At 48.2% G+C, this 12606-nt stretch overlaps 1 pseudogene; it reads right to left on the bottom strand.

The window, feature by feature from the left end:
* Positions 1-11393: 11393 nt before the first annotated feature.
* Positions 11394-11529, bottom strand: LOC146044451 (U2 spliceosomal RNA; annotated as a pseudogene).
* Positions 11530-12606: the final 1077 nt, after the last annotated feature.

Raw genomic sequence — 12606 nt, 5'->3', positions numbered from 1 at the left:
GTGGGATGGGTGTCAGGGTATCAGGGGGGGGAGGGGGGGAGAGAGGGGGTACCTCAGGGTATATCTAGACCGGAAGATAAGAGTAAATTACCTAGACGTGACTTATTTGGGTATCTGTGGAAAGAGAGGCCATCCGTGTTGTCCACGGGGTCCAAACTGTGTCAAATTTATGGGGGCAGTCGTGAAGATAGTAAGTAATCTTCTCCATGTGGGCAATGTACCAAATGTAGTTGTTTAGTAGAGCTAGTGGAGGTGTGTCGGGGGACTTCCATTGCTTAGCAATGGCCATTCTGGCTGCCGCCAATATATGCGAGAGTAATTTGTTCATGGGAGGGTCTATCTCTTTAAATGGGCGGGCTAATAAAAATGTCCATGGGTCAAGGGGAAAAACAAGACCTGATAGAGAGTGTATAAGATCATGGACCTCTTGCCAGAATGGGACTATCTTGGGACAAGTCCACCAAATGTGCAGGAGAGAGCCCCTCTGACCACAGCTGCGCCAGCAGTATGGAGTGGCCGTAGGAAACATCTTAGAGAGTCTTTCTGGGGTAAGATACCACCTGTAATACACTTTATATGTAGTCTCTTTAATGTGGGTAGAGATTGAGCTTTTGGCTATGCTTTCGCGAATTTCGTCCCAGCAGTTCTCATCTGGTGGGGCGCCTAGGTCTCTTTCCCAGTCACATTCATGGCGGGTCTGTGTGGGGGCAGATGTGTCGATCAGCATTTTATATATCTGTGAGATCATACCCTTAGAAAGGGGGTTGGTTGAGCATAATTTCTGAGGATGGGTTAGGGACAGTAGGACATCGTCGGCAAATAGTGAGATTTTATATTGATGGGTACCCACTCTCACCCCTTCGACCCTCTCTGAGAGTCTGATCCTAGCCGCCAGGGGTTCGATCACCAAAGCAAATATAAGGGGCGAGAGTGGGCACCCCTGTCTGGTGCCATTTGAGAGGGAGAAGGAACCAGAAAGGGTTCCATTTGTAAGGATGCGGGCAGAAGGGGCCGTATACAAAGCTGAGATTGCGGTAAGAAATTCCGCCGATAGACCGAAGGCGCGAAGCGTCTGAAATAAGAAGGGCCACGATATTCGATCAAACGCCTTCTCGGCATCCAGGGAAAGGATGATAGAGGGAGTTTGTTTGTTATTAATGATCTGAATAAGATCAATAGTCCTCCTTGTGTTATCCCTGGCCTGTTGTCCCGGGATAAAACCTACTTGATCGTAGTGGATCAGGCCAGGGAGAACAGTGCTGAGGCGAGAGGCCAGTACTCTAGCGTATAGTTTGATGTCATTGTTTAGTAGGGATATGGGCCTGTAACTTGCACATTCAGAGGGGTCTTTGCCCTCTTTGTGTATTACTATTATTCTGGCCTCTAGCATCGTTTAAGGAAGCTGGGCACCATGGAGGACCGCATTAAACGCCTTTTTAACATAAGGGATCAAAATATTAGCGAACTTCTTGTAATAGGCCGCTGAAAACCCATCCGGGCCAGGTGCCTTGGATGGCTTTTGGGCCTTCAGGGCTCTTAAAAGTTCCTCATCCGTAATGTCTTGGTTCAGTTGTGCTGCGGATTGCTCTGATAGCTTGGGTAGGTTGGCTTTTTGTAGAAAGTCAGACATCATCTCAGTGGTAGGGATTGGGATCATTGGGTCATTATTCAGGTTATAAAGGTTATAGTAGAAGTTCTGGAATTCTTGATTGATGGTGTTGGGAGAATGGGACAGAGTGCCATTTTTGGTTTTGATAGCTAGGATATTGTTCTGGGAGCGCTGAGATCTGAGTCTCGAGGCAAGCAGTTTATCCGCTTTGTCGCCCTTCTCGTAGAACGTCTGCTTCAGTTTTTGAAGTGTTTTAGCCGTACGTTCCGAGAGAAGGAGCGACACCTCTGCCCTGGCTTTGGAAAGAAGGTCAAGGTTCGGTTGGGAGGGAGAGAGTTTGTGTTATTGTTCTAGGGTTTGGAGCTTAGTTGTTAGGCTCTTGAGGCGGGAACTTACAGATTTTCGGTGTCTAGAGGCCATACTTATAAGATGACCTCGTAGTACCGCTTTATGGGCTTCCCAGAGAATCAGCGGGGATGTATCTGGGAGATCGTTAATTTGAAAGTATTCAAGGAGTTGGTCTTTAATTTGGTTGGAGAGCCCTACGTCGTGGAGAAGAGAGTCATTCATTCTCCATGTGGATGCAGTTGGGCGGGAGAGCATTGTGGTGATTGTTGTAGAGATAGGACAGTGATCAGACCAAATCATGGGGTAAATGTGTGCTTCTTGAATTTTAGATGTCAGGTCCCTGCTCAGTAAGATCATGTCAATACGCGAGTAGGTTTTATGAACAGAAGAAAAGAATGTATAGTCTTTAGTTACAGGGTTTAGAATGCGGTAGGAGTCAAATAGGAGATGACGTTTAAGAAGGGCGAGTAGGGCCAAAGTGGCTGGGGAAGGGGCCTTAGGGCTGGAGGAGGGAGCGGGAGAGGTGCGGTCCAGTTCTCTATCGAGCACTTCGTTGAAGTCGCCTGCCATTATAATTGAGCCTACAGCATGTGTTGAAAGGACGGAATCCATTCTCTTAAAAAAAGAAGCTTGCTGCTGGTTAGGGGCATATATATTGACTAGTGTGCATTCCTCTCCATTAAGTTTACCCACTAAGATTAGCCACCGTCCTTTCCTATCCGCATGCGAATGTAGAAGATCAAACATCAGATGAGAAGCAAATAGTATGGCCACTCCACGTTTCTTTTGTTTAGAGTCACATGCGTGAAAAGAGAGAGGGTAGGCCTTAGATCTTAGTTCTGGGTGTGAGGGTTTTTTGAAGTGGGTCTCTTGGAGAAAGATTATATCGCTTTTGGATTGTTTAAGAGTAAGATAAAGTTTGGTGCGCTTTGATGGGCTATTCAGTCCCTTGACATTTTGGCTGTACAATTTAATAGTCATGGAGGAGACAAGGAGACGGCGCTTTGTGGAACTCCCCGAGTTTCCACTCGGAAAGGCCATGTTGTAGCATAAGTTGGGGTTGAAAAAGTTTTTCCAAGTAGAGGTTAACCCTGAGGTAGGGGTAAGAGCAACGGCATGAGGGGGGAAAGTAGAGGGATAGTGAGGGAAGGGGAAAGTTGGAGACCAGAGGGATAAATGTCTGGTCGAACTTTCCGGTCGGGGGGAAGAAAGGGAGAGTCACGGAGTGACAATGACCGGGTTTGGGTATAAGACCCATATTGGAGAGCGCGGCCTGGGCCTATGACAGTCCAGAGATGTTAATGGGGGAGTCTTGGTCTATTAGGGGAGCTAATCCCATGTGTGAGCAACAGGTATGTAGGAGGGGTAGTGATATTTATAGCCTGCCTGTTTTGGAGAGATGGAAGGAAAACAAAACATTTTCTAAAGCTCAAAACGTCAATAATGGTATTAACAACAGTTCTAACATTTCTTACATTTCGGAAACATTTTAAACATGGGCAGTTCTGTCCGCGTCTCCCTAAACAGGAGAGGCAGAGAGAAGTATACCCAATCACTAAGCATTTAGGTAAGATAAAACAGTAACAAAGACAGAGATGGTTGACTTCAACCGAACATATAAATGAGTGGGTGATATCAGGTGGAGTTAAGTGCCTATAGGAAACCTAAAAATGGTAAACTGGTCCGCTTATCACCATAGCATCAGGGTTGTTGCCAAGATGGGAATCCATCAGAGCCTCATGGAGGTGGGTTAGGAGGGTTAGCCTTTTTGGTTGAGGATACCCTAGACCAGTCACGATTCAAGGTACGCCTTGGTGTTGTCAGTTGATCAATATTGGAAGGATCCTGAGGCTTAGCACTGGAGGTGTCTGGGGGTGCTGGAACCTGCAGGCCTAGGGTATGTAAGAGTTGGCGAGCTTCTTCGGGGTTCTTCGTCGTCTGAAAGCGGTTCTGATGCCAAATTAGGATGCGGAAGGGGAAGCCCCATCTGTAGCGTATTTTATTTTCCCTCAGAAATGAAGTAATGGATTTGAATTCTTTTCTTTTAAGCAAAGTGGCAGGGGCAATGTCTTGAAATATTTGGAGAGAGTGACCTTGAAAGGAAACTGAGGGATGTTTTCTTGATTCACGGAGGATATCTTCCTTTGCCGTATAATAGTGGCATCTGAGGATGACATCTCTAGGCTGCGAGGACTCTTGCGTGCGAGGGCGAAGGGCTCGATGGGCTCTGTCTAGCAGGAAGTGGTCTTCTGGAGTGGTTGGGGTAAGATGTAAAAAGAGCTTTTTAAGATAATCGTCCAATTGTGTTGCCTCCACCTCTTCCGGAATACCTCTGATACGGAGATTATTGCGTCTCGCCCTTTTGTCCTGATCTTCTTGATATTCTAAGAGTGATTGGACTTCTTGTCTTAGTAGGCGGATCTCATCTTCTTGTTCGTTATGTGATGAGACTACTTCATCCATTTTCGTCTCTAGTTGGTCGGTTCTATCTCCAATTTCATCGAGATCAGTCCTTAGTGAGTTGACGGCTTTGTGTACTTCAGATTGAATCGCCTGGACTGAGCGTCTAGTCTCCTGTACCTCAAGAGAGCGAATGTCCTTTCTAGTGAGTGGAGCATTGTCAGAGTCTTCAGAGTCCGAGTTGTCTTGTTGTAGGGAGGTGTGATCCTGCGAGGGCTTATTGGCTGAAAACGCAAATTTTTTGAGACTTTGGGAGAGGTCTTGGTCAACAGGTTTCTTGCTGCCTTTCGGCATCTTAATACAAATCTAATTAAATAAGCTTCTAGGTTTGGCTGAAGAAAGAATTGTAGGTCACTGCGGCAGAGAAAAGCGAGCTGATTTTACATTAGTAATATAGGATTGTAGGGTGCTCCCCAAGGTTCGGAAGGTTGGTGGGGGTTACATCTCGGTATATAAGCTAGACTTCAATAGAAGCTGAGGTATTAAGGAGGCGCACCAGGTACAGCTGGTGGGATTTGCTTTTAAGATTCAGGGCAGGTCGGTGTGTGTGAGCCGACGGGGGGCAGGGATGAAGCCACCCCTTCACTTGTAGTAGGTGGTGGTCGGGTGACTGCTTTTGTTGTTGTGGCCTGCAGAGAGACAGTCACAGCGGCCACTCAGCAAAGAGGGACCTGCTTGTTTGAGTGCACTTTAATTAGGGTGAGCCTTAGGAAGATGTCTCTCCTATGCAATGTAGTCAGGGCCTTGGATATTTAGGCAGTCATGTATTTGGTCAGGGCTAGGTTCTGATTCAATGCCCCCACATATATGGCCACCTGTGCAGTATAGTGTCTCTATTTATTAAAGGTGCCCCCTCAGTGATGGCCTCTTATAGGTTGCAGGGGAGAGGGGAGGTCGATACAGCTCACCTGTGTCCTCCTCAGATGCCAAGGCAGCTGCCAGGAGAGGTGTGCCGGGCTGCAGAGATGTGCTGCTGCGTTCTGTCCCCCTTATCTCCGCATTCAAGATGGCCGCCGGGTTTTATATATTTTATTTGTTTTTATTTAGTTTTATAATAGTTTTTGCAGAGCCAATGTTGATCTAAGTGGCTGAACAGCTATGGGCTACCAGGGCTTGCTGGGCCCAGTAGTTCTGCAGGCAGCAGCAACAGTGCAGGAGGAAAAGAATAGTGAAGGGAGAGATTTTTTCCACCAAAAAGATGGCCGCCGTCACTGCTGAGAAGCAGGGGTGCCCGTCTCCCTCACCTGTGTCAGCGCTGCTGCGGTTAGATGGCCCCTGTGCCAGGGGAGGACTCCTCCGGCTGGGTGGGAGGCTGAGGACCAGTCCCAGGCACCGGCGCGGGCAGATCCGTCCGTGATCCACACCACGGAGCCCCGATCCCGGCCGGAATTCCCAGGCGAATCCCCGGTTTCGGCTGCAGAGTAGGCCGTAACTCTTCGGGAGCTAACCAGCGCCTCCCGGTCAGTGTCAGTGAGCGCCGCGCGTGTCGCTGTCAGTGGGTGTCTGTGCCCTGGCAGTCCCTGGTGCCAGTGGTGGCAGGGGTGGCTCCAGCCCGTCGGGCGATCGCGGCGGGGGAGCACCAAATTCGAGGCCCCGGCCTCAGCACAGTGGGAAGGCCGCAACCCGCAGGAGCACTTTTAAGTGCTCCCCGGCTCCGCAGCGCAGACCCACCGGTACCGGGGTGCAGGTAGGAAGGTGTTGGGCAGATGTAGTCAGCAGGGATGGGGGTTAATGTAGGGAAATTGGGTGTTTTAGAGGGCTTAATTTGGGAGCTCCTCTGGACTGCGTCCTCTCTCGTGTCCCGTCAGGCCACGCCCCCCCGAGCAGAGGGTTTTAATCAGGCAGCATAATGAAATTACAAATCATTATGCAGCCTGATTAAAACCATCTGCACAAATACAAGCCTGTTGAGTGCCAGTCATACAAGATACTGTATTTACATATTGAACACATATTGAACACTGACTGCAGCAGCGCCTTACTTTTACAGTGGTGGAGCCTGCTCAGCCTGCCAGAGGGGAGTCAGGACACTAGGATCCTGACTTTAAGTGCCTGCGTTGCTGCTGACTAGTCCCGCCGCCGATGCATGACCGCGCCATCCCCGCTCAGCATTACTGGGAGTGGGGGGGGGACACGGCCACACGGCAGCCGCCTCTCTGCTATTGGTTGGTGCGGCGGCTGCGTGACCGCATCCCCTCCCACACTCCTAGTAATGCTGTGCGGGGATGGTGTGTTGCCGGTCATGCATCGGCAGCGGCGGGACCTCACCGTTCAGATTATCAACATTGTGGGGGCCGCTTTAACATTGTGTTGGACTCAGGAGTGGCGGGCCAGACGCGAGCGGTTCACGGGCCGCATGCGGCCCTCGGGCCGCCTGTTGCCCACCACTGGTGTAGTAGCATGAATAGCTTTAAAGAGCTGTTGTGGAGAGGCATCCATGAGAAGGCCAGGAGGGCCTCAGCCACCACATGCGTCCCTGAGAATAAGGAAGGGACAGGAGGGCACAGCGAGAGGGTGTCTCTGAGCCGCAATGTAAGATGGCATGACAGGAGGAGTGAACGTGCAGAACCTCAGCGTGTGCAGCCACCAGAGAAGGGTCCCGGTCAGGAGGGCACAGCAGCAGGAAGTCTCAGCGTGAGGAATCGCGGCTGGAGGAGAGGGTACGCAGTACCTCAGTGTCCACAAACTTCAGAGAAGGGTCCTGCGACAGGTAATCTCCCGGTGGCAGTGTGAGGAGCCACAGCAGTAGGACTGGGCGCACAGCACGGGGGACTGATGTTTTCCTCTAAAAAAAATTCTCTCTCCCTCCCTCCATTTCTCCCTCCCTTTCTCTCTCCCTCTTTCTCCCTCTCCCTTCCTTTATCTCTCTCTTCCTGTCTCTTTCTATGCCCCCTACCTTTCTGTACCCCTCCTTTTCTCTCTCTCTCTCCCTTTCTACTTCCCTCCCCTTCTCTCTCTCTCGCAATCCCTTTCTGTATTCCTCACTCCATTTCTCTCTAACTTCCTACCTTTCTCTCTCCCTCCCTTTCTATCTAACTCCCTCCCTTACTCTTTTCCTTTCTCTCTCCATTCCTTTGCAGTCTCTATCTCCCTTCCTTTGTCTCTGCCTTACTTCCTCTCTCTTGCTTTCGCTCTCTCTCTGTCCCTTTCTCTCTCTCCCTCCCTTTCTCCCACCATTTCTCGCTCTCCCATCCTCTCTCCATACCACCCTTTCTCTCTCTCCCACTCTTTCTACATCCCTCCCTTTCTACATCCCTTACTCTCCCTCCCTTTCTCATTCGCACTCCCTTTCTCTCTCTCATTCCCTATGTCTCTCTCTCATTCCCTTTGTCTCTCTCACACCTTTCCGTTGTCTCTCTCCCTCCATTTCTCTCTCTATTTCCCACCCTTTCTCTGTCACTGCCTTTCCCTCTTCTTGCTTCCCTTTCTCTCTCCCTTTCTCTTTCTTTCCCCTTCATTCCTATCTCTCTCCCTCCCTCCCTTTCTCTTTCCCTCTATTATTCTCTCCATTCTCTCTTTCCCTTCCTTTGTCTTTCTCTTCCTGTCTCTCTCCATTTCTCTCTTCCTCCATTTCTCTCTGTTTCTCTCTCTCCCTCCCTTTCTCTCCTTCTCCCTCTCTATCCCTCCCTTTCTATTTCTCTCTCTTCCTCTCTTTCTCCCTCCCTCTCTCCCACCCTTTCTCTCTCTCACAGTCTCCATTTCTCCCTCTCCTTCCCTTTATCTCTCTTCCTCCCTTTCTCTCTCTCTCTCCATTTTTCGCTTCCTCTCCCCCTTTCTCTCTCCCTTCCTCTTCTCCCCCTTCCTTTTTTTCTCTTTCTTCCTTTCTCTCTATGCCCCTCCTTTTTTTTCTATCTCCCTTCTTTTGTCTCTCAATTCACTCCCTCTCTTTTTCTCTCCCTCCCTTTTTCTCTCTCTATCTCCCTCTTTCTCTCTTTTGCGCCCTCCCTGTAACTCTCTCCCTTCCTTTGTCTCTCTCATTCCCTTTCTCTTTCACACACCTCCTCTCGTCTCTCTCCCATCATGCCTCTATCTCCCATCCTTTCTCTCTCCCTCCTTTTTTCTCCCTGCCTCCCCTTCTCTCTACCTCCCTTCCTTTCTCTCTCCCTGTCTTTCTCTCCGCCTTCCTTTCCGTTCTGTATCTCTCCCCTTTTCTCTCTCTCCCTAGGCTAATTTCACTGTTATATATACTGGACTTATAGTTTTATAATGACATTATTTAAATAGTTGTTTTTTTGGGGGGGCAAAAATGTTGTTCCTAAGGGTGGCCTGACACTGGCAGAGGGATGTGGATGGCCAGGTCTACACCGAAGGGTTAATATGTGAAAGGATGACATGCAGATGGTTGACACTGACATCCATTCGCATGTCAGTGGGAACCTCCCCCATCTTTCAATGGTCACAGACCATCGAATGATGGTGAAGGCGCACGCATTTGTAAGAGTGGTCCAGACCATATTTACATATGCATGCATAATTGCATTGAATTGGGCAGGCAGCTGACATCCGGTTATGTCAGCTGTCTACCCCCCCCCCCCCGCACGTGCATCATGGACACATTAGCATGTGTACACCCAGCATTTTCATGGGAACACCCTTAAAACAGGTGTGTGTTGTTAGGTCTACTGTCTACATCAACTAGCTCGACAATCATTGGGTCGACACCACTGGGTCAACAAGCAGCAAGGTCAACATGGGTCTAGGTCGACATGGGTCAAGGTCGACAGGACATTAAGTCGACACAAGCATTAGGTCTACATGGGCATGGTCGACGGTCAAAATGTCAACGTGGGGTTTTTCACTGGTTTTTTACCCGAATGTCGACACATCACTCGCTTTGCCCGCAATGCTTCGGACACAGTATTTTATTCTCCCACCATGCCCTAGTGAATGGAATAACAATATTTTTTTAAACTAAGCAGCCAACATAAATGTATATATTGTTCCTGTAACCAAATAATACATGTAAATTGAAAAATAATATTTATGGCGTAATAATTATTGCTCTCAGAACACAAATATTCAAGAAGTGCAGAATTGTTCTAAATTATAGTAAGTGACAGCAACACTGCCTACAAACCGATGTTTGCTAAAATTACCATTGACATTTTTTCAATGATACTTACAACACATAATTGCCCAGCATATGCAGATGATTATATACAACAAGCATGTATCATACAACATATTGTTTAGTTATGAATAATGCATTTTACCAGGAAATAATATAATAGATTGAGAGTCACTTTTCATTTTCATGAATGTCCTATTTTAACCATTTAAGTTACTGTTTACTGTATTTGGAGCATCTGCCATTAGTGTTGATAGATGCCACAATTACAGCTACAGCATGTGCTGACATTGCTTATTGCATATCAATATACTGTATGAGGCATTGGGGTGTATTCAGGAAGTTGTGAAAACAGTCGAGAAGTGAGCCAGGGGAGAAGTTGTCCATGGCAACCAATCAGCCTTGAAGTTACCTTTATCAAGTGCATTTTATACAAATATAAGTATATATACAGTACAACATATATACACACACACATGTAGCTGTAGCTATGGCATACTTGTCTACTTTGAAAAAAATAGTTTCAGGGAGATTATAGTTGGCAGTAGAATTTAGCACAGCGCCCCACTGAGGGGGCGTGTCATGCTCCACCCAAGGGGCGTTTCTAGTTCCATATATTGAGAGATTGTGAAAAGAGATTGTGAACGTGGCGCCTAGAAGCGCGGGTGTGTACTGCTACATCTGAGAGGAATCTTAAAATGACTTATATCCAAATGTAGATGAGCCACAAAGCAGTTAGTAAGAGCTACTACAGTATACTTGGTAAAGTGCTGGGAAATGGTGCTGTTTTTGTTTTTTGTTTGAAGAAACTCAGGGAGCCCAAGGTGTGCTCCCACTACCAGTGCTGTGCCTAAACATGTGCATAGGGGGTCGTGCAATCGATGGACCCTTTCCCAAAGGAGAAGGGCCCCATTTTTGCCCTAATCCCTCTCAGCCATAAGGCCAAAGAGGGGAAAAAAGGGATCGTGGGTCCTCTGTGCCGGAGCTCAGAGGGACCCTCTTTCCTCAACCCCTGGAAGGGTTAGGACGGTGGGTCCTCTGCACCCAAAGGTTTGGAGAGACCCTCATTAGACTTCCCTCTGCCTTGCAGCTTGGGATCGCCCTCGAGGGGACCGAAGCTCTCCCCAAAAGGATGAGAGCTTCAGTGCATTGGGGAATGGTAGGCCCATAAGGGTCAACCACACAACCCCAAAAAAAGTGACACACTACAGAAAACATGAAAAGTGACCAACGTGAAGAAGGAAAATAAATAAATAATAAAGAGAACACAAGCCAGAAGGTCGGGGTGGGGGTGTGAAAAATTGTCCTACCCCATCCAAAAGGACGAGGTAAGAACGTGCAGCCTAACCTAGAGGGGGAAGTGCGCAGTGCAAGTGCCATACTTGTGCAGGTTCGGCACCCCAAGTTTCCCCGGGGGCACAGTGCAGCCTCGGACTCCAGGCAGTCGACCGATCAGCGTCCGACAAGGTGTTTCTCTGCTCCCATTATAGGACACTTTCCAGCCCCTGGCATGGGAATGGGTACTCCACTGGGCTTTTCGAATGACTCCCTTAGGGGTTGAGGCCCCCTTCGGAAGAGCAATCTACTCAGTCTCAGTGTTTCTCTGATCCCAAGGTTAAGGTACTAAGCTGGGCTTTTCGCGGTCTCCCCATAAGAGGCTACGAACCTCGGGAATGGGAGCCATCTACTCAGTCCCAGCCTTTCTCCGCTCCTTGGGAATGGATACTAGATTGAGCCTTTCGCTGTCTCATCCTTCGGGGGCTACAAACCCCATCAAGAGAGCCAAACTATTAGGCCCAGTGTTTCTACCCCCCCCCCCCTCCTACCAGTGGATTTACAGAAACAACACCTTCTACCACATGGCAGAGGTGAATGTACTCAGCCAGATTTTTCACCACTCCCAGGCATGAGGGGTCCCAAACTCTCCGCCGATCAGAGCAGCTACTCAGTCCAGCCTTTCTCTATTCTCCGCCAGAGGCCAGTCCATACCCACTGATAAGAACAGATACTACACTTGATCTTAGCCAAAAGGCCGAGAAGCGATGATTCAATGTAACTGTATCTGTCTCTTACTCCCCCCCAAAAAATGTAACAGTGTAATGTGGGCTAGGTTAAATGAGGGAAATTTCTAAACTAATGAGGGAGAGAGAGTATACCTCCCCACAGTCCCGTTTAATATGCATATGTCACGCCCCTTCTTTGCCTAGGCCACTCCCCTTTTCAGCGCTGTGCAAGGGTCCCGCTTCACAGGTAGGTATGAGAGAGGGAGATTGCTGCTATTTCAGGGAGTCTCCTGCAGAAAGCAGGATGGAAGGCAGCTATAACCTATGGGTAACTTCTCCACTCTTTTGAATGCTTCATGAAGAGACCCCATTGGGCCTGATTTAGAAATAATCGCAAATGCCTTCGCTGCTGCAATCATATATGTAGCATTTATGTGAAAATGTGCAAGTGTGACAACCACTAAAATGTATACTTTCAGCCTGAATTGGCATGCGATATGGTCATTGAGCGACTGTATTCACTTGTGTATGGGGCGATGGTGGCGGGGAGCGCACTCCCGTGACCTGCCCTGAAGTGATCGCTGATCTCAGGAGCACACTGATGAAAGCAGGATCCTGGGCGATATGCTTGTTGAGTGATATATCACTGATCGATCATTGCTAAACGAGCATATCGTCCCATGTGTACGGAGCTTAAGACACTAACGATGTCTCAGATATATGAAGTGTCTGAAGATGTAACTATTGGACACACATCTTTTGATCATCAATCTCTGAGTAATCCAATCGTTGGGCAGCATGGCCATTGTAACTAGCAGTCGGTTCCAAGGGCTGTAGCACAGACCACATATAACAGTGGAGGGGAAGGGGGGGTTGGGAGCAATGTTCCCTCTAATTTTACGAAGGCTGTGTGCGGCAAAAGATTTTGGCTGTGCAACTTTGGAAGGAAATAAAAAAATTTGTGCGTCACTTATATATAACTGGAAAATGACATTCAGCATTTGTGTTAACTTTACTTCAAAATGATATTAAACATTTAAACATTCAAAACACAGCACAAAATGTAGTTAATGGGTGAAACACACATTAATTGAGTCCACAACTGCAAAAAGGGAACA

The sequence above is a fragment of the Crinia signifera genome, chromosome 19 (assembly GCF_055691185.1).
Source record: "Crinia signifera chromosome 19, ASM5569118v1, whole genome shotgun sequence".
In the NCBI taxonomy this organism is placed as follows: domain Eukaryota; kingdom Metazoa; phylum Chordata; class Amphibia; order Anura; family Myobatrachidae; genus Crinia; species Crinia signifera.
Note: the sequence above shows the minus strand (reverse complement) of the source record. Positions and strands in the feature narration are given on the sequence as shown.